Raw genomic sequence first — 22,507 nt, forward strand, 5'->3', positions numbered from 1 at the left:
ATCTTCTGCATGCTCCTAAACTGATGAGATTTGGAGGCTACTGCAGATCTCAGACAACTGTGGGCTTATTCTCTGCCAAATAATAAAAGATCTGATCTCTTTTTTTCACCAAAATATTTATTCTGGTAAATTTGACTTTCATTAGTTATACTTCTTACAATAAGACCCCCATTGCAACTCTCCCATTGCACCCTCACTGCTGAGGCAGGCTGTTGCTGCATTTGGCAGGGACAAGCTCCAAACCTGCAAAGTCTATGCATATTCTGAACTTTCTGGTGACAAACCATGGCACTGAGGTTAGCAGAACTAATGACGTGCATAAAGATAAGTGCACGTCTAATCAAGTATTTGCAGGCTCAGACCCCATTATAACGTTATTAACACAGGATCATTTAACAGAGAGACCAGAAACTTTTCTTTGCATTGGAGGAATAAATCCCCTACTGTTTCAAAGCTCCTGAAAAAAATAGAGTTTTAATATTTGTCTGTCTGCTGTCTATTTTGGATCTTTGTCATGTACCCTTCCACATATTTAGCCCTGGAGCAGCTGAGAAAAAAGTCTGGATGTGTTTATTTTTTTATTGCCCATGGAACTGAGCCATGAGATAGTCCTGCCTGAAAGGAAACTGACCCTGATTGCATGGGATCATAGTGAAAAAAGCTCATTTTAAAGTTTACCCGAGAGCAGCGTCTCTTCAAGTATCATGACCCTGTGGTTTCATTCAACATTTCTAGGACAGAGTCTGCAAGGTTAATGTGTTAAGACAGTAAAAACTTTCCCTTTGCCTTGGGCACATCACTTTTATTCAGCAAGGCAAATAACACCCCACCTACAGCAGCCTGTCCAGAAGCCCAAATCCTGCTCAGCAACAAGCCTCCATTTCTTCCTGTCTCCTTGTCTCCTTGAGACGACATTGCCGGGGTGCTGAATAGCCTGGTGGGAAGAGTTCAATGCAGGGTTTGCACTTTCCCAGCCATTAACCAGCTGCCACCGCATTTCATTATCTTAGGGGGTGCCTTTATACATCAAAGGCACTTCCAAACAGTGTGATGAAGTGGAAGTAACTGAGCTCAGTCCACGTTGCAGCATTATTTATTGTCATTATTTTTTGCACCCGTCTCGTGCCATCTGGCCTGCTAACTGTAAAGGCTGGCAATGGAAAAAAGACTCAACACACCCCTCTCAATTTCTTGGAGTGAATCCTGCTAAACAACTAGGCCTGGGAGCAACTGCCTATTGTTATCAGGACTCTTCATTGTTTTGCACAAGGAACCCTGTAAAAAGCAAGGGGACAAAAACAAAGGTAGCAGACAGGATCTCATGCGAAAACAAAGTAAGCAGAGCATGAAAAGCGTCACTGGGATGGCTTTTACTTTGCTTTCTTTCTGACATAGGCAAGAAATAAAGAGTTGAAAAATATTTTCTTTCAGTCTTCTAAAGAAGCTGCCTGTGAACAAGCCAAGGTAGTGGGTTTTGCATATGATAGCCTAAAATCACCATTCAGCTGTTTTAACTTACTTCAGCTTTTGTCTTATTATGGCTTTCTTGTAATGACAAAAGCCCATATGGCTGGTGATTTATTGTATTTCTCCAGAGTTTGAAACCAGCTTTCCATTACTGGAAATCTCTGATACATTCATAAAATCTTGAGAATTACATTAAAAGGTGGGGAGAAAAAATGAAATCTCTCCATGTGTCACAGTCTGATAATGAGTGGTTTAGACAAGAGTTGTCAGTGGATATATGATTAAGTTCCACTCTTACACAGTAGCTTAGTTTTAGAGACCAGGGAAAAAACTACAAGAAATTTCTACTTCAACTGTGCCTGACTGCCACCAAAACACCCCATTGCCAGAAAAAGAAGTTGAACAAGAAATGCTCAAACTTTCATACTGACATTTATGACATAGATATTTTGTCTAATGATTTATTTTATTTTCTTTAACCATTAACTTAAGACTTCGGAAATAGAAGAGATTGACTGTGAATGAGTGAGGACAACTGATTATGCAATGGGAAGGTAGTATGGCTTGAAAAATTTTCGAGACATGCAGGTTACCACTTACAGAACACTGGTTCTCTTTTTTTATAAAATCACAACATTGTTTTGTGGTTTTAATTGCTTACTATGAAAATAAGTATTTGCTATAATGAATCCTTGTGTATTAGGCTTTGATTCTGTAAACCAAGTCATGTAGGTAAAGCTTTTGCTCATACAGATTCCAAAGGTAAGTGTGCATGAAAAAGAGTTTGCAGCATCAGGGTCACAAACTTGGATGCCCTTTAGTAGGCTTGATTAACTTAATCTGAGATTGGCATGAATCTCTTTCTGTTCTCCACTCACTGCAGATAACCTGTAGCTGTGAAATATCTCCCTGTAAGCTATCAATTAGATTGCTATCTGAGATGGACTTGGAAATAGTAGTCGGAAAAGTCAAGCTATTGGCAGCGAACATCAAAAACAAAAATCCCTGACCTTGACTGTTCTTAATACAAAAGCTCTTTTCCTGCTGTTTTTCGGTGAATGAACAAATGAGAGCCAGAAAATGATATAGCAGACACTTTCCTCTGAAAAGATAAAGTAAATTTGTTTTATTTCTGTATACAATCTGCTGCCCAAGCACAAAGACAGGAAGCAATATTGGGAAATTCTTAAAAATATGATTTATGCTGGATAGAGCCTCTTCCTTCTCCTTTATATCACTTAGAACAAATAGTGAGCCAAGAATTTCCTGAACTTTTACAATTTACTTGGAAATGCATTCTCCCTTCCTTGCTGCTGCATTGTGAAGAAAGTGTTTATTCCTAGTGGTAGGCTTTGAATTTCACTTGAAATAAAACTGCATCTTATACAATCTGCTTTATCTCTACTCCACCACCCTGGCTTTCTTTGTAATGGGATTGAACAGGTGCTGCAACACAGCTTTATTTTCCAGCTGCACACAGAAAGTCTTCCCCATTTTAGAACATGGCAGGCATTTATTCTTGGGTAACCAAGCTCATGCCATGCAAATGGAGGGAACAGTCACAAATAAATAAGTTCTTTGCTCACTTTTAGAAACATGAGCAAACCAGATGCATCCAGTAAGTCTCCACCAGACAGATTTGTGAAGTGTCTTAAATGAGTGGTCCACAGGAGGTCTAAGGCTCATGGGACAGATATTTTTATGTGGATGAACTAGGGGAATCGCTCAAAAGCAATATGGCCAATGCAACTAGGTTTCCCATCTGTTTCAGGCAATAGGATGGCACGTCTTTTGTCATTTCAATGAACATTTATTCCCCATTCAGGACAGAATGTGTAAAACAAGGTCCCTTGATAGGCTGGGCAGGCAGCATTTTACCCCAGTGGCCCCACAAGTTGTTGTTTGGGCTACAGCACTTGGACAAAATCCCGCAGGGTCTTCTGCAGAGAGGTAGGCAGCCAGCACAACCCCACTCTGCTGGGGTTTGGAGGAGGGAAACACAGCTGACTAGCATGAAGCGGCAGGGCATAGGGCACTGAGCAGCCCAAGGATCAGAGGGAAAGGCTCCAGGAGGGGCTTCTTCTCTGGAGAGGTGAGTACTTAGTCTTGGCATTACATCTGTCTGGGGGGAGAGGCTAATTTCATCCTCTGATCAACTGGATTAAAAAAAAATACTCGCTGAGTTTGCCTTCAGGCTCAGTTCCTCACCTGATGAAAGCAGAACCAGCTTTCACTGTCCCACTGGAGCAGAGAGGCAGCTGAGGATGTGCCCTCAGTGCTTTCTGCCCTGCTGCAGGCTCTTCTGTGGCAGTGATGCTCTCAGACCCTCACTGCAGGCAGGTGCATGCTGAGAGCCAAATTTCATCTTGCCCAAAACCAGCTACCCCACAGATCACAGTCCTCTCCAGCCTCCACCTCTCCTTTGCCATTCCGTGTGGTTTGTCATATGGATCCTTTTCTTTGCCAGCTGGTTTGGAGCAACCCAAACCACTCTGGAGTGGTAGGAAGAAGAAAGGAAAAGAGGAAGGAATTAGAAAGAGAAATTGCAAATGGCGCTGCATTCACAGGTTACATGTGGCTCTTCTCTTCCAGGAGAAAGGGGAATGTGCAAACACGCTGCAGCTCTCAGGATTGTCTGCCAGAACACATAGCAGCCCTGGCTGAGAACTGGTCAGCCAGGTCCGAAATCTGACGGTCAGAGGTAAAACGGAATTTAAACGATGAATCTCATTCACCAAAAAACAATAATAGTAGGGTCTCATGTGAAGATATGTTTCCACTGCATTAGAGTATCTTTAAATATCATGACAGCAAAGACTGAAGGTAAGAATAGTTATCACTTTGTTTCAGATATGGTAAACTAAAAGCAGCTTTCTTTAGTTTTGCATTTCATTAAAGGTCACTGTGAATTATGAGTATCTTTTCTGAACTCCTCAGCTGTTACCATGCAGGGTCACTGTCTGGACAACCCTCCCAACACACCAACATCTAATGAGCAATGACAATAAGTTATGAGGCACAATTCAAGGAAACAAATACAAAAATGGAAGGATGTGAATTCTACCGAGCACACAAAGAAAAATGGGTGGGATGCTCGTTTCCTCAAATTGTGTATCCACTTCATAAGTTAGCTACAAATTATCCCCCATTAAAGGATGGGGGTATCATCTTACATCCCACCTTTGTGTTCTTTTTCCAGCATTCCACTGTGGACCCAGATCTCTGCTTCTTCTTTTTGAAGAACTGTAATATTTTTTACATATTTTTGAAGCATGAAGTATAGTTGCTCACATGATTCACATGCAGCACAGAAACCCAACAGATGACTTAAAAATATCTGAAAAAAAATCACAGTGGAGACATACACTAACAAGCTCAAATGATAGCACTTGCACTATATTTAGCAAGACAACAAATAAAGGATGAATTACAACACCATGAAAAGAAACGAGATTTTTCATACAAAATCTCATAGCAGCATTCAGTCAGGACTAATTTGCATTTCTGAATGAGATATTTTTAATATAGATTTTTAAAAGCCCTGGGTTTAGTTTCCCATTACACCATCATCTCTTTCTTCCCCAAAAAAGCAATACTTATTTTCTTTGTAACTTAAGAAATACATTTTAAACCAGTTGTTTAGTTTCTGTGTTATCATTGCTGTCTTCTGCTTTCAGTAAGATACACACAGTAGCTAAAAATGCTGTTGCAGTGATACACTGTATGCAGTACACAAACATACCAAGTATGTTTGTTCTTAATGCTTAGCAGTTCTCAGTCATTAGCTAACAAAACAGAACTCTTTTTTTTTCCTTAAGAGAAAAAGATGGAAAATCCTATATTCATTTTAAGAAAGTTTATTCTCCTCTGGTATCAAAAGGTTTGAAATATTGGTAGGATGCAGGGTTTCAAGGACACAGTGAGAAGTGACTCCATATAAAAATATTGACTTACAGACACAACTTCTTTATCTTTTGCTTCACAAATAGGGATTTGCACAGGAAAACAAATGTGTTATATCTCTAAGGTGGCATTTTCTAAGAAATATGTATGTGTTTAGGAGACACTAAATTTATGTTACTGTAGGACTGGTTAAATAAATACCTCCACACCATTACACCAAAGAACATATTTGTTTTGTTTTTTACATCAAATACACACTATCTATATGAGGAAAATTGCAAAGCAATATAACAAGCATGGGTTTGTGCTGAAAGACCAAATAGCAAACATTAGTATAGTATTTCAAGACAAAGCAAGATTTTTTTTCATTTATTGAAATGTGAGAATTTCACAATTTAGATGTAAATTCAGAGTTAATCAAATCTAGAAACAAATTAAACTGAAAGAGGATGCTCTATAGCAAAGAAAACTTAGTTTGACAATGCTAAATAGATAGTTGGGATCTGATGGGAATACATACCTTGGTTTCATCTGATTGACCTCATATCATTGCTATGGCACATAACTACACCTGACAGGTCATTGATTGTCAGCATGTAAAGAGGATCCTTAGGGAAATAGCTTGGCAGAGAGCAGCTTCCCGTGTTTTTCACATTCCCCCAGCAAAAATTTAAGTCCTTACTGCAGTATTTATCACATATAGAGGGGAAAGAAAAACAATGCTCTTACAACAGGCTTTATATATTACAAAGATGGTTAGCAACAGCTTCCCATGTCAATTAACAGATTTCAAGGCTCAGATCACAAAAACAAGAGAATATTATTGATTTCAAATTTTAGAATTAAAAAAAACAATACTTTTTTTTCTCTCTTCAGCCCAGCTTTCATACCACAATTCCAATAACCTTAACGTTTTTCATATTCGGTCCTGCTTGATAATTTTGACACAAGTATGCAGCGTGCACACACACATGCACAATAAAAAAACCCCACAAATTAGAATGCTGTTTATTCTGCTACCACAAAAGCAATTTTACTCTACTTTGTGAGACCAAATGTACCACAATGTTTTCATCACCAAGTTAAAGAAAGTATGCCTAATGGCTTGTACAGTCCTACTACACAAGAATCCTATTCAAACATTTGTTCAAGTCATGCATGGCTTTAGTCAATGCATAATAGTCTACAGACAAAAGGCACGAGAGACAAGGAGGGCTTTATGTATCAAACTGAAAGTAGAATTTCCCTGTGCTGATACAATGTAAACATCAGAGATCTGTAGGATATCGTATTAACATGACTTTTTATGAGAAAAAAAGAAAGATTTATTGATATCTAATAACTACAATACCTGTGTCTGGAAAGAACAGACACATCATCAAAAATGATAACGTGAAACAAAACATTAATTTAGATGCCAACATGAAAAAAAAACCCAACCGAATCAAAGTTTTTTACATGTTTACAATAAACTAAATTATATTACTTTAATACAGATTAATCAAAAAGCTTTTTGTCAGGATATAAAAGAGCCATCTTTTGGGGTTTTTATTAGATAAATGGACATGCTCACAATTTCAGGAAGAGACATAAGTAGGTAAAAAATCATTATATATTAAGAGTGTTCAGTGCCCAATGTCCACAAAAAGCCTTATATATTAACATGGGGCCACTGCTCTGCAGTCAACACCACCCATAGGGTGTCACTTCAAGAGACAAGAGTAGGGAGAGGGAAACTCTTAGAGAAAACCATCAGTTAATGTAAACTGACAGGACAACACCTACCACCACCCCTCAGCCAAAGCTGCACTTCACAGTAGCAAAAAAATTCAACTACAAAAATATGAGTGAAATCAGAGTAGTCTGATCATATTCATGGACCAGACCTACAACTCTTCAATCAGATGCCTACTCCAAAACACAGACTGGCCTCTGGATAAACTGTGCCATTTTCCATTCCATAAAGGGATGCAGTCCTACGGATCAAGTTCTTGTTTCCAGGAAGACAACTAAATGTACCTCTTTTACATGGTTCAATTATTCAAGAGTGCCAATAAAATTGAATGTTTAGAAAAGCTGAATCTTTTAATCTTTTTTATACAAAATCTTGCCCTAGAATATGCATGTCATATAAATTACATCTGTAGCATTTCCATCTGTACATTCTGAAGCATGCTATGGATGAGATCAGTACCAATACTCTCATTTTCAAATGGAAATCAAGATATCAGGAAAAGGGAAAGCGAACTATCACCAGTAAGTAACCTGAAAATTAATGAAATGCTCTCTAGACCAAAACTTTCTAAGTCCATGTATCAAATCTACAAGAATGTGTTGTCTCCCTTAACACCATACTGGGACCCCAGCTGACCTCACTACAGCTAAGAGTTGCATAATTCTTCTTTATAGAAGTGTGAAATGGAAGTTCGTTCCACAATAGAAAAAAAAATTGTAATTTATACTAGTGGAAACTTGGCTTACATCTGCTCAATTATTGAGGAAGAAATGGTTGTTCAGAATAAAATTTTGGTTCAAAATGAATGGGAGAGATCCCTAAAATAGCTTCATAGTTTGAATCCCCATGTACAGTGTACTTCCCAATTAATATTTCATACTGAGGCAGTTTCGCATAGCCCAAGAAGACAGCCTGGTGACAAGAGGTTAATGGAAGAAGGACTTTAGTCTCAGCCTTCTGTCTCCCATTGAATGCCTCATCACCAAGCTATTAACTGTTCTGGAGTATTTATATCTGATGTGCTTGTGGCTCACAGCTTCAGTGTCAGGAGGACTGAAGGTGATGTCTTTCAAATATTCTTCCAAGTGTTAATGCCAGACGATCTTATTTATTTCATGGGAATAAGAGATCAACAAAACCCTTTCCCCAAAAAGAAAAACTCAAAAAACCAACTCAAAACACACAAAAAAGCCATAAGCCCTTGTTGGGTAGACTGCAGGATGATGCACCCTTCGGAGGAAGCAGAGCTGCTTATCTGGCAGTTAGATACAGACACTGCCCTTTGCAGAGTGTTTTGCAGGATAGCTATCTGGCTGCTGCACACACTGATACACCCATAACTATGGGGACAAAACTATTCCTACACAGGACATTTTTTGCTTCTCATATCTTGTACATATGCCTACAAAGCCTGAGCCTGGTTAAGAGGCTATCTCTCTTTACCACTGCATGTAGTGTGCTGTATTATCGACATATTTTTTCAGACTGTGTGCACTAACATTTTTAAAATTAAAGGAAAATACTTAACACATGTGAAATGGTAGTACCGACAAACTAACTACACCCTCAGGCATTTAAAATGTTAGAAAAGAATGAGCAATATTTACCTGTGATTTCAAATAACTGCTGCTCCCATCTAGAGTCCCACCTTGTCAATATTACTGTAAGATATCCCCACAGTCTGGACTGTGTCACAGCTCAGTCAGTGTGGTTGTGTTTGAGGGGGGTTTAAGCTCACACCAGAGCCACAGAGAAAGCCTGGCACTCCACAGCACCTGCCCTGCCCAAGGTGAGTTTTTTTTTTGTTTTCATTTCCAATTGGGAACAGTTGATCAGCAGTGCTCTAGCCACCTGTATCAGAAACACATATGAACAAAAGAAAAGAAACTGGCAGAGCACCAGATTTCTACTCTTTCCTCCTGTGTCAATTTGAGCAAGGGTTATACTGTGCGTGAACCTGAATCCTAACTCACTTACCAGGACTGACCCTTGGATGAGCCTCAAACCACGATTTGTAGGATATAAGCCTATATATATAGTGTTTGAATAAGGCAAATGGAAGCATGTTAAAGCTTGAAATTAAGGTTTTGACCTTCGCCTAAGATTTGTGACAACATATGCAGATATAACAGGCAGTTCCTTTATTTACTGACATACAAGCTGTGCAGGTATATTAACCTTAAGATTTCTCTTTTAGTACTGACAGAAACTAATTACTAAGTGAAATTTCCCTTTAGCTTTTAACACTAAGCTCTACAGAGTGAAAAGAGAGTCCCTCTTAAAACCAGCAATGAAACTATCATAAGCTTTACTGAATTGATCTTCAGGTTATAAGAACTATGAACAAGAACTATGAACAAGAAGTATTTTTTTATTTTCTTTTGGGACTTAGAGAAAATAATGAAAACACATTACAACTGAGGTTTTATTGTCAAGATTCCCCCCCCCCCTTTGTTTGAAAAAGAAAAAATAAACCACTAAAAAACATCTTTCAGAGATAACAAAATCTTTGCAAATTTGGATTGAGTGAATGAATTTGATAGATTGAAATGAGGAAAAAATATCAGAAACATAGAAACCCTCTCTTTCTCTATTTGCAAGTCAAACCATGTAGGTTTCTGATTTTAGGATATTTCCATTCAAAATGCTGCTAAAGCTTTTTACAAGCAGCAAGAACTTTAATGTATTTTGCTTTTGAGCAATTTGAATACTTCTTTTCCATTGTGTTGTGTTTGACCATTAAGTATATAATTTCCATAACATTGATTCTTTAGATTACATGTTATGACATAACATTCGAGTAACCCCGAGTAACCAGCAAATTCATGCTCACCGTGAACCTAATGCAGTAGCAGAATGCACAAGCTGGTTGCTCTCTCTCACATTCACACCTTTCTCAGTGGTTCCTCACCACTACCTGAAAGCAGTGCAAAACTACAAAGCTGCCCATAGACAGAGCATTCTAATAAGCCCAGGCTTTCTGATGATGCAAATCTGGTGCAATACTTGTGGCATTGCTCCCCAGGGTTGCTCCAAAGGCACATTTCAGTGGAAGGAGCCATAAAAACACATGGGATCGTGGCTTCTAAGAGGACAAAGCCGCTTCTTTCACCACCAAGATGGCAGTGCACAAGCTTTCAGGTCCCTCTAGTCAAAAATGTCAAACTCTTTCAGTATTGCAGTTTAAGTCTATTTATAACTGGCTACTTTCACCGTTACAGCAGCAGGACAAAGACATGCACCAACATAGGCAAAGATGACTACTTTGTATCAAGGAGCATGGACAGGACTTGATGTCCAGAGCCTTTATCTTCGTCCTCTTTCATCTCACTTTGCAGGAACTATTTCATGTAGACTCCATCACAAAAACTGATGGAAATCTCTATGGATATTTATTTAAGGAAAACAACAAAAGCAATACTCCTGGCAAAGAAAAATAAGGTAATTTCTGAGCCACCGGAAGGTCAAAATATAATGTTGACATTAAACCCAAATGCAGATGTAAGCTTCCAAAATTAACTGCTTGCTAATCACAACACTAAAACACAGAGAGAACCATCATATGCTTATTAATGCAACATCTGCAGGTCTGAACACAGGGATAACTTCCATGGATATGACTGACTCACAAAAATGCCCAGGTTACAAGAATTTAGGTTTGTTCAATAGGGATTGACAGAGTGTGAAAACATGGCCAGTCCGTGTAGAAGACAAAAGTTTCTCATTCATTTAGGCTTCTAGTCTGAATTTGTGTTTAAGCAAAAACAAACTAAATATGAGTTCAGTAATTGCTCAAATAAGAAACACACAGCACAGTTAAGACATCTGAATAACCTGTGTTCCCCTCCTGTTCCCTGCAGCAAATCATCCTACTATATTCTGGTCAACATATGCAAAATGCTACTGCTTTTCAATCACATCTATTGAACTTTTATATTCCTTACTTGAGGGACCCTCTTCTCCTAGAAGTTAGAGTACAATCTTGGTTTTCATTTCTAGTCACTAGTATACTTATGAAAATAAAAGACAAGATTAATCAAACTTGTGTCTTTCAATACCGTGGTCCATTCTGAAACATTGTACTTACCACAGACACAGCTCAAAGCCATGAGGAATCTGATCCAGGTTACTAATTTGCCACTATGAAGTGGCAACTGATGCTCTGCACTTCCAAGATGCATTTGGGACTCTAATAGGTATTTAAACATGCATTGAAACATCTGTTCCCTGTAGTCATTCAGTCGCTTTTCCAATATAAACACTGGATATGTTTTTGTTTCCTTTTTTATTTACCTTATCCTCTATCCACTAAACTGTGAGCTCAAAATGATAACATAACCTAAAAAAAAAACAGGCATCAAAGCAATGAAAATATTATTTTTGAAAGGTCACATTTTCAACTGTATCATAAAAGCAGTAAAAGCAACTTTGCCTTTCAGATTCCTTGACCACCCCTCCCCTTCCTCTAGGCCTCTTATACCGGTTCAGGTGAACATACAAGGCTTCATTTTCACAGTGTTTCTGTATGCTTCTTTATGTCTCCCAGAGCAGAAGTTTCTTTCATTTCCTCACTTCCATAATATTAGAAGGGTTGACTACACTCAGAAAAGTGGAGTAAGACCAAGTATTTTAAAATGCGTTATTTATAGGTACATATCGATTGTTTAATCATACAAGTTTTTTAAAGAATAAGAGTTTAAAACAACTTAGTGACCCTTGAAAACAAAAGAAGTGTCTCTAAATGTATGTATATATGTATCATTGATACTATTGGAAAGAGGGTCCTTCCTCTCCAAGAAATGGCTGATCTCTAAATACTCTTACGAAATATTTATGAGGGTTTTTTCTTTTTTGTTGTCAGGACAGCTGCATAAGGCAGAGATTGGGAAGAAATTACAAAAAAAACTGTACACCTTTAATGAACCTTAGACCCATATATAAAGAATGACTAATAAGACAGCATGGTATGGTCAGTTAGTGCTCAAGGAATGCAGCAAAAAGTGAGAAAATGACCAAAATATAGAAGCTTAGATATTTGTAGATTCAGAGCCTAAGGACAAAAAAAAAAAAAAATAATTATCTCGTATTTTATTAATTTTTCTATTGTTTCAGCCTCTCAATATATCAAAAGTCTCCACATTTCATATAGCTTGTCTAATAACAAACTTAAATATTTCTTCCAGAAAGTGACATTGTCTTGATATGCAGACATCAAGAAATGGGGCCCTTGGTTCTTTTGGTGGGCTGCTCAAAGGATTAAACCCTCTTTATGAAAAATGTGTAATCTACTTCCATAAAATGCATTGATTCAGACATTTCCCAAACTTTTCATTATCTCCCTTCCTGTAAGGCTGTAGGATTCTTGGTCATCCAGTATGTGATGCTGGGAAGGTTCCTTCAGGCTGTTAAGTGGCTTCTCAGACCTGTCCTTTTGATATGCTAACTAGGATAGAGAGCTCTTTCAACCCTGATGTCACCCTGGTGGCACTGCTCTGCCCTCCCCCCCGTTTCTGAAGTCCTTACATCAACATTGACACCAACACAATAAGCAGTTTCCCAGCATCTGCCACGTCACATTTCAAAGTAAACTCACACCTTTCCTTTGCCCAATTGTTATACACCTAAGGGTCTCACTTTCTGCCAGAACGTTATGTTGTTAGCTACTACTCTTCCTCATCTGCCAAGTTACAAATTCATCCCAGTCACTGGATGCAGTTTCCCATTGGACAGACAGAGGACCTGTATTTCTTGCTCCTAAGTGAGTTTGAATATGTTTCAATAAGATCAAATATAACATAAATGGACTGCTTATAATCAATATAGACCATTCAGTATCAGCACTTTACTGTCCTTCTTTTATGCTTCTCCAAACAGTGACACACAGGCATTTTAGGAGCAGAGATTTTATATGAATTTTCAAAACACTAATGAAAATCCTTAATAACACTTTTAAGTGCTGGTCCCTGCAGAACTTGACTGGAAGCATTTCCATTCAGTGATGAGTCTCCATTGACAGTCTTTCTGAGAACACGCAGTTCTATTCTATTTATTGCGTTGTATGATACATTACACAGTTCTTAACAAAGCTATTACAACTGGAAAAAATATCCAAACAAATGAAAGCTCTGTATTTTAGAGCACCAAGGGGCAAATCCTCTTCTCTCTGAAATCAGGTAGAGCCTGGGAACGTGGTTTTTTTGTGAGCAAGAGCAGACACAATCTAAAAAAATTAAACCGCAACTCACTCCTATATCGCCACACTCACAGAGGAAATTAATTTGTAGTGATCAATAGCATATTTCCCTCCAGTCCAAGGTGACAATAATCTGTGCAATCTATGTAAAATTTATGCAATCTTAATATTATATGAACAAAATTAATTTATCAGATTCTATATATATCAAAATATTAGCTGAATCTAAGTAATCTGAATAATATCTGAAGAAAAATCTATGTAATATGAATGATATTAGTCAATTGAGAAAGTTTTTAGTGGATTTAACTAAAACAATCATTAGCATTCACAAGTATAGAGAGCAAGTCAAGACTGAATAGCAACTTACTTTGAAAAACAAAACAAAGCAAAGGAAATTAAGCCACAATTATTTATTTCTAAGTGTATTACTTTACAGGTGGGATAAATTTGCTCCATGACCATATTAATGGATCATCATGCAAAAAAGTATGATATTCAGCTGAAAGGTGATGTTTAAATATAATTTAAACATGCAATAAAATACACAGCCAAGGTAAAAACAGACTCCCTCCTACCATTTAAAGGAAACACAAGTGAAAACCTGATGTGAAACAATGAAAGTCAATGGGCTTGTGTGGTCCTGGTGAAGATGAGCTCACTGCCTGGCCCTTCTCACCATCACTCATCTTAGAAGTTTTTACTGAGCAGATAAACAGGAGTAGGAGGCAGCCTTATTTGCAACACATTCAATGAAAGATAAGGTGCAGCTCAGTGCACCACCTAAAACAGGGAATGTCTAAGAGTCTACTGCTCTCTGCTTCTCTAGCGACCCTGGCTGTTCTTCCCTGTGATGTGTAAGCATCTTCCAAGATATGAGAGCACCCTATCTCAAAACATGCTGATTCAACATGACAATCCTCCTGGTTTCAAGGAGCAAAAATAAAACAAAACCTTTGGAGCAGGTTAGCAGTATCCTAAAGTAAGAGATGTGGGAGCCACTGTTGTTTCCAAAATTTATTTTGGTATCTCATAATGAAGATGTTAGGGTTGCGCTGGTTCCCTAGCTGCTCTTCTGAATCTTAGAGCCCCAAAGCTTGGCAGCAGTATACCCCTCTTGTGCAAAAATAGATGTGTAAGAAGACAAAGATAGCAATAATCTAACTATGTCAGAAAAGTCAGTTTTAATCTTATTCTGACTCATTATAGTTAATTGTTGATACCTCCAACAGTGGGTTAAAAAAATAAAGTAAACAAGTACGTGATCTCTAGCTATTACATAAAAGTAATCTCATTTAAGTCCCTTAAGATCCTCCAAGAAACCAGCAGTAGTACTGGGAATGGCAGACACAGCCTTTGCTAGACTGCAGAGTACTACACACAGCATCTATCACCCAGTGGTGTTTGAATCAAGAAAACAATCATGTTAAACTGTCAAGAGAGTCCTTTCACCAGGCACTTTCAAGTACGCAATGAGCATAGAGCCCATGTACTTCGGGAGCCACTATCACACAAAGATTTTCTATTCCTCCGGGCTTGCAAAGTCACCCAGTAGAAGCAGAGAAATCCTGTACTACCCTGTCAATCCTCAAATTGTTTATTGCCAGCCTGATACTCCTGTCCCAACCCCACACAACTGAACTGGGGGTTTAATTTATGTGGCAGAGCTATAGGCACAACAGCTACCACCCATGAGTGAGAGTCCAGCTGAATTCCCTGCACAAAACACAGGGCTGCTGCCTGGCAGCTGGAACAACACCAAACCATAACAGTGTGCTTCATGTGTAAACTCAGTGTAGGTAAGACAAAAAAAAACAAAAACAAAAACAAAACAAAAAAACCAAAACCACAAACAAACAAACAAAAACAAAAACGAAACACCAACCAACCAAAAAAAAACCAGGAATGTGTTTAAGTCCTTTTAGAGCACTCTCTTCTCAAGGAAGCTGCACTTAAAATGTCCAGGTTTATGCTTAGTGAGTTTAACTTGATTAGCAATTACATTAATGTTGATCCAAAGTGAATCCAATGATTTCTAATGAGCCATTTTACTTTGACACTAAACAGCAGAATTTGATCTCTTGTGTTTTGTAACTGACTTTTTAAAATGAAAGAAGCATGAGGTGAGGACTAAAATAAATACTTATTTCTTCCTTATGTCAACAAAATGATACATATAAGTTAAAGCATAGTACAATATTCCCTGGAAAAAAGTGTGCATGCCCATTGTCACTGAGCACAGGATGGTGCCATGGGGTGAGCCAAACACTGCAACTTCTCAGAAATAAATTTCCACTGTTCCAACTACTTGAGAACGTGTTCCCGAAATTCAGGAAACACACTGCTAATTATTTCCTCTAAGGTACTCAGTTCCAGTGGACTTCAAAATGCACATGTAAGCAGAGTAAGCTATTCTTCACTTGGGGCATTGGGAGTTAATAAAATAGATACAGGTATCTTAATCAATATACTGCAAGTTAAAGCACATTATCACATGTAGGACCATTCAGAAAGAGAGGGTGAGACTCATCTAACTAGATATAGTCAGTGATATCTGAGCGAGCTCTCACTCTCTTTATACGAAGAGAACCCAGTGCTTATTCTAGAGTGCATCCTTTCTAGCTAGGACACTGAAATCACTTTGAGGATTTTCCTATGAAAGGTCTGTTTCTTCTCTTCATCGACCATCAGGAGAGCCTAGGGAAGAGGTCTCATACTCAGGCATGGAGATTACTGGAGAGAGTTAATATTGTGAGAGAGGAGACAATAGGCCACTGAGGCATTCTCAGTTGGATTCTGGGCACTAATAAAAGGAGTGACAAGCCTCTGAAAGTATTTTCTCCACTTGCGGATCAGTCTGTTCAATTCCTGAAAAAAACTACCAAATTAATATCAACTCAAACAACACCTATGTCATAGTTAGTTCATAAAGAGGCATTTGTTCATGGCTCAAGCATTTTGTAATGAGATTTAACATGACCTAACTTTAGACATTCATTTGACTTGCCACCCTCCAGTTTCTCCAGTTCCCTACTCTCACTGCCATTTCCCCAAAGGGAAGAACATCAGATAAAAAGCCTATGTATAAGAATTCTTCCCACATTTCCAGGGAGAGGGATATGGGGTGCTTTCTTGCCTTTGGTTGTGTCCACCAGTTTTTTTCATAAATATTTTGCAATAATAACTGCTTAACCATATCATGGCATTTGCAGAAGCTTCCCACACATTTTATGCCATTTCAGTATCTTCTTTCATAGTGATAATTTGGGTTCTTGCATGGATGTACCTCCACGTAGATGCAGCATGTGACTGAACTGTTAAAAATTTTAACTAATGTCACCATTCTTGAAAAGGAAGACCCACAACTGGGCCAGCCACTCAACCACAGTTACATCTCTCTGAATAATTTCCACTGAAAGGGGTTCTTTCTTTAGAAATCATTAGTCAAAAAAGGTCTTTTTGCAGTTTATATTAACCCCCACCACTATGACCAACAGAATAACTGCCTCCTACATCACTGCAGCTCCACCGGCTGCTGACCTTATGTTTTCTCAGCACGGGCAGGATCCACACTGCCCACAGCTACATCTGGAAAGCAGGCTGCAGAGAAAACAATCAGTCGAGAACCTAATTCTGGCAAATCAGCACTGCCATTTATCTTGGACTTGAGCAATATATAGTAACACTGGAGACAGTCAAACACATACCAAACTCTAGGACCATGAAGATGAAGGATAGGTTTACCCACTGAATTGTGAACGTGCAAAGTCAGTTTCCCAAAGCACAGCTGCTGTGCTACCTAAAGGGCAGGTAACATGAACCTTGCAGAGCACCATCCCACATTCCCATAAGTTTCTGAAAAGCAGCTGTACAATGCTTGTAAGGTTTCTAGCAAGCACGCTTAGTTCGCAAGCAAAATCTGCCAGGCTTATTAGCACAGGAGCCTGAGGCAATGAGAGTTAGAATAAATGGAAACTTTCAAATACACACAAGAAAAAGGTAAGCTAAAATTGAAAGCTTGATGGGTTTTTTCCCCTGTAAATTCCTTCATTTGTCCTCAAGGACAGCATATAAACGTGTATGTTATAGCCCATGTGATCAGACACTCTCTCAAGAACTATAAACAATGTAGCTATGAGTCATTATTAGGCTAGAATTGCATTCAAGTTTTTTCCCACTGACTCACCATATGGATCGCTTGTCTAGTCTTTTGCCTTCCCCATTCCCTTCCCTCCCCCAGAGATAATACGTGACCCCTTCCCAAAATTTCAGCAGGAGTGTGGTTTGCTGTGCACATCCCAGCTCTTGCGGGCAGGTGACAACAGTAGTCTGCAGGGTTCCACACACAGGCACTGAGCTCATGCCCCTGCAACACCCCCAGCCGTCTGCCAAAGGCTGTCAGCTCCCCAGCACTGGGCTCCCACAGTGCCTCAGGCATTGCAGTCTGACATGACACAAATCTACCAACCCTAACAACTTCAGATAATTTTGAACAAGAGTCAGAAAAGCCATTTCTGCCACCCCACCTACCAGGATGGTAATTTCGCGCTAAGTGAAGGAAGAAGTGGGTTTGGTTAGTTACACATCTTAACCCACTGCATCTAGGACAGACTGAGCAATACATCAGTCAAAGCTGTCATCTTTCATTTAAAAGAGAAAGGTAAAGCTAGTTCCTAGCCTTCACAGTCATAGAAAAAAATGTGTTGAAGTTTATGACTTCCAAATCTTCAAAGGCAGATTGTAAATAAAAGTGCTGACATTTATTGCTTTTAAGCAAATCACATACTGGAGTGTGACTCATGAACATTGGAACTAGCAAGTGCCAAGGCAGTCATGTCGAGAATGAGATCATGATGCAGTAGGTGTGCAGCATTCTCTTTTCAGCCTATTCACTATCTCTGTTCTACAGTAATAAAGAAGAAAGTTTCTTTTCAGTCAATAATAAAGATTTTAATGTGCCTTCCAGTACCTATGGAAATAACAAAAAGTACATTTCTGCTTCACTGAGAAAGCTTTTGACACATACTTGATCTCATAAAATACTGAAGGGCATATGATGTATTCACATGAATAAGTCAAAAGGCTTCCTGGTACTCATAACGGTAAAATTAGGACTGTGCGAAGCTGAGGTCTTAAATTTTAAAACATTGTAACTCCAACCTTCCTTTTATCGATTGTAAACTGCTTCCAAAGGGATGCTCCTGTAGATAGGGGGGTGTAACAAAAGGGGCAAGAAAAGGAAATTACATATTTGTACTGCAGAATTAGTCATGGGGTTACATCAGTTTAATAATTCAGGAGACGTTTTGTACACATATCAGGTTGGCTCGAAATTAACTTCTACTTCAGTAAACTCTATGAATAGTGATTTCAAATTTGAATGACATGCACGTATTTTTCTACTGAATAACTTTCAGTACTTTCAGTATTCAGAGCCAGTGTTCTGCTGTTCACGACGCAGGACTTGTCAATTCTGCAAGCAACAATAATTTAGATAGTCACAGGAACATTTAGATAAACAATCAAGCAGACATATTTGTTCAGCTGGCCTTTCTAAAATGTACTTATGTATTTGCAACGTGGTTTTTTTTAGCTATATTACAAATGTCTTACCTATATTAAATGTATCCAGAAAACAAAGTATGATAAATACCATAAAAATTGAGAGTTTAGTACCTTCATCACACAGAAACAGATAGTTTACAACATTGAACTAAATTACCCTTTGCTTTAATATCAGTGTGATTCAGGTTGATATTACCATTTCCACTGCCTTCTTTTTTCCCAACACAATGACCAAACAGAATGACCTTATGCTGCCTGGAAGCTAGGGAGTTAAGACAATAGGCTGCAAACGGCAAAGGAAGCAAGTAGATAGGAGTTTAAAAAGAAATTGTTATAATAAAGGCTATATTTACAGGAGGAATTGCAAAAGTTGGCTAATATCACTAGTGTAACTTTATGGTATTAGATGTACCACATGAGCAGCTTGGTTTTATTTTGCAGTTAGGATACACAGTTTTTCACACTTGCAGACAAATGTCTAATTTACACACTATAGAACTTGAATGTTACCATACCGAGCAACTGTTCTAGTGCACTCATCTAGGGAATGGTGCTAGGCTCAACTGAAATGGACCTTTTGTTGATTGTTCAGCCAACTGCTGACCAGAAACCAGAGACATCTCTCTCCTGTGTTACAAAGTATTGGCAAGAATATACAATTTTAAAACTATCTTAGCTTTATTTCCTGTCAACCAGGTATCCCACTGATTGAAATGTTGCAAACATTCCTTTAGACAACTACAATTTGCTTTAGAACTCAGAAAAATCTTGAAAATCTGCTTAACTGGGTAGCAAATTGAGTCAAGCTCCAAGTTCACATCCAGAAAAATGAAAGCAAAAAATAGGAATACATGTTGCTGTTAATACTAATGTCTTAAGGCATAAAATGTGAATAAAGAGGATAATTTCCCCCCACCTATGCAAATTTACAATCTTCAGAACACCTGCAGTGACTTGAATTAAATCACAGCAAGCAGGGACTTAAGGATGACCCACTGAAAAACACTCTAATAATTGTGTGTGTGTATATATATTTATACAAGAAATTTACATATGTGACCCTGTGTACCTACAAATAAAACATTGTTTAAAGTTCAGTACAGGGAAGGAATGTTGTCTTTCAATATTCTTTTTCACGTACAAGAAACTCATTAACCTGTGGCCAAAAAAACTCCAAAACCACCAATTATTACATGTTCTTAGGTTACAGAAAGCAATAATTGAATTTTATAGAACACAGGAAAGCAAGGGTACGCTGTTGGAAATTCTTAATTGCAGCCAATGTCAGCAGATGATACTGTTGGTACTAGAAATCTCTCTTTAAGATGCGTAAGAAGCTCTACCCAAGCCTTAGCTCCATATCAGAGCTCTTAGGTAAGCATTGCTGTCTGGAACCCAACTGTGAATGCTGGGCAGCATCCCCAGCCCTGGTACTTCCTTGGGCATTTCGGACACTGCTGCTCTTTGCATCCAAGAAGACTGAAGTTCTCCTCCCTTGAGTCCTTACCATGCTAACAGATTCATCTGTTTATCATTTTATTCAGTTATATAATCAGCACATAAAATAATGACACTGGATTTTACAATGCCCCAGAGAACCTGCAAAGTTAGAGGCTGTTTCCTACATCCAAGAGGTAAAAGCTACACCTCTCAAAAAAACTTTAGAAGGTTGTTGCAAGCCACTATGAGACACTGAGCAGCTGATCACAGGATCAATTCCCTCTGCAAAAATCCACCTGACATCCCCTCAGTCTGGGATTTTTCTCATCCAGTACCATCCCAGTTCTATTTCCCTTCCTCATATATTATCATCAGTCACTTTCAGCAGAGAAAATCTCAAAACTTGAAGATGCAGCATTTTGCTTGTTTTCCTTATTTGACAGGATTTTCTCCTTGACAGCTTTGTAGTCACAGAATTGCAATCCTACAAGGGCAAACTGCTGCCAGGCGTGCAGTGCTACTGCTTGTGTGGATTTCTTCCCAGCAGCTGGGAGGAAATGCTCCTTCTTGTTTAGGCAAAAAATATCAAATGGTTAGGAAATAAGCAGTTAGGAAAAGCTGTATACAAGGTTCATGCTTGAGAAACACAAGGACACAAACTCAGTCACTAAGAAAATTCCACTGGACATGTAGCTAACAATAATTTAGATCTATTCATTTATGGTAAGTCAGCCATTTTACTGTTGACCTACTTTGTATCAGCAATAATTTGTCACAGTGCATTCTCCAACTGCTACTGAAAGAAATGTTAAACCATACATTAAGAGCATAGTGTCAAAGCAACTGATGTTAATTATACCCTGCAATTCCTATGTTGATGAAATTGTCACTGCTAACTATTAATACAGCATTTATTGTCTAAGCCCAGCTTGCCCTACCAACCCCTAAAAGCCACTGAATTAACATCCTGCTTCTCAATGTTCATATTGGAATGTAAATCTGAAATGTGTAGAAATAATCTCAGCTATTTACACCAAGAATGTGTAAATACACATTCCTTTTTAGAAAAACTATTTATCTCCAGTCTATACATGTTTCACCCTTTAAACTAAAAACAGCTTTAATGTTCTTCAGTCAAGTGGTAGCTTTTGCCAGTGTAAACTATTTTCCCTAAAAATTATGGCATCAAGTAGAGGAAATTTTGGAAAATGTAGAGTAGTACTTGATTTATGGAAATTCAGAAATAGATACACAAAAAAGAAAAGCTGCAATGTTCTTCACTGTATTCATTGCTAACCTGCACAATAACAAGAGATCATATTCTCCCAGCATAAATAAGCACGGTTAATTAGAAGGACACCTTATGTGTATCAAGTGTTCATGTTCAGCGACATCTGCTTAATTTAGGGACAGAAATGTTTACAAGCATCAGCATGAACCAACCACTCCAGGAACACTTACGGTTTGCATGTCAGCATACTGTTTTCCAAGGTTCTATTGCTGCAGTACAGTTCCCCCTGCTTCTACATCATGTCTCAAGCTTTTCCTTTACCCATTTAAATTGAAGGCAGTTGACAGCATGCTGGCCTAACAATAATTAACCTTCAAAACTGTCATCGCTAAGCTATGGCATGTGACATATAACTTGGTATGATCCAGAAGACTCATTTTGTGATGTGTTCATATCCTATGAATTGATCCAATACAAGATATAGCAAAAGTAGAAGCCAGTGATGGTATTTTCACATCAGAAATGTGTCTTATATTATGTCCAAATTCTCAAGCAGATTGATAGAACAAACTAATAATAAGAAAATCCCATGGCACAATAAGGTCGGTCATACAGATCTACCAGAAAACCTTTGCAGAGACAGCAGAAAAGTAGAAAACTAAAATCAGCATTATTAGTGATTGAACGAAAACCCTCTTATCTCTATTCAAACCTAAAAATGACACTAAAATATACGGGAAGATAAAAATCATTGTCCAAATGGCTGCTTAAGCCAGATGTACATCTCCAGAACAAGCAGGAAAAAAGCACACAACTGGAAAGAGAAGAGAGAACAGAACAACAGAGCTTCTTACAGGATACATGCAGTACAACTCTCTACAGGAGGAGCATCATTACTAAACATGAAATACAAAAGTAGTATTGAATGCATAGGATCTGACACCACATATTAGCATAGTAGGGGAATGTGCTG

This window comes from Manacus candei, unplaced genomic scaffold (genome assembly GCF_025592945.1).
Source record: "Manacus candei isolate 608988 ecotype Guabito, Panama unplaced genomic scaffold, ASM2559294v1 h1tg000018l, whole genome shotgun sequence".
NCBI classification, from domain to species: Eukaryota; Metazoa; Chordata; class Aves; order Passeriformes; family Pipridae; genus Manacus; species Manacus candei.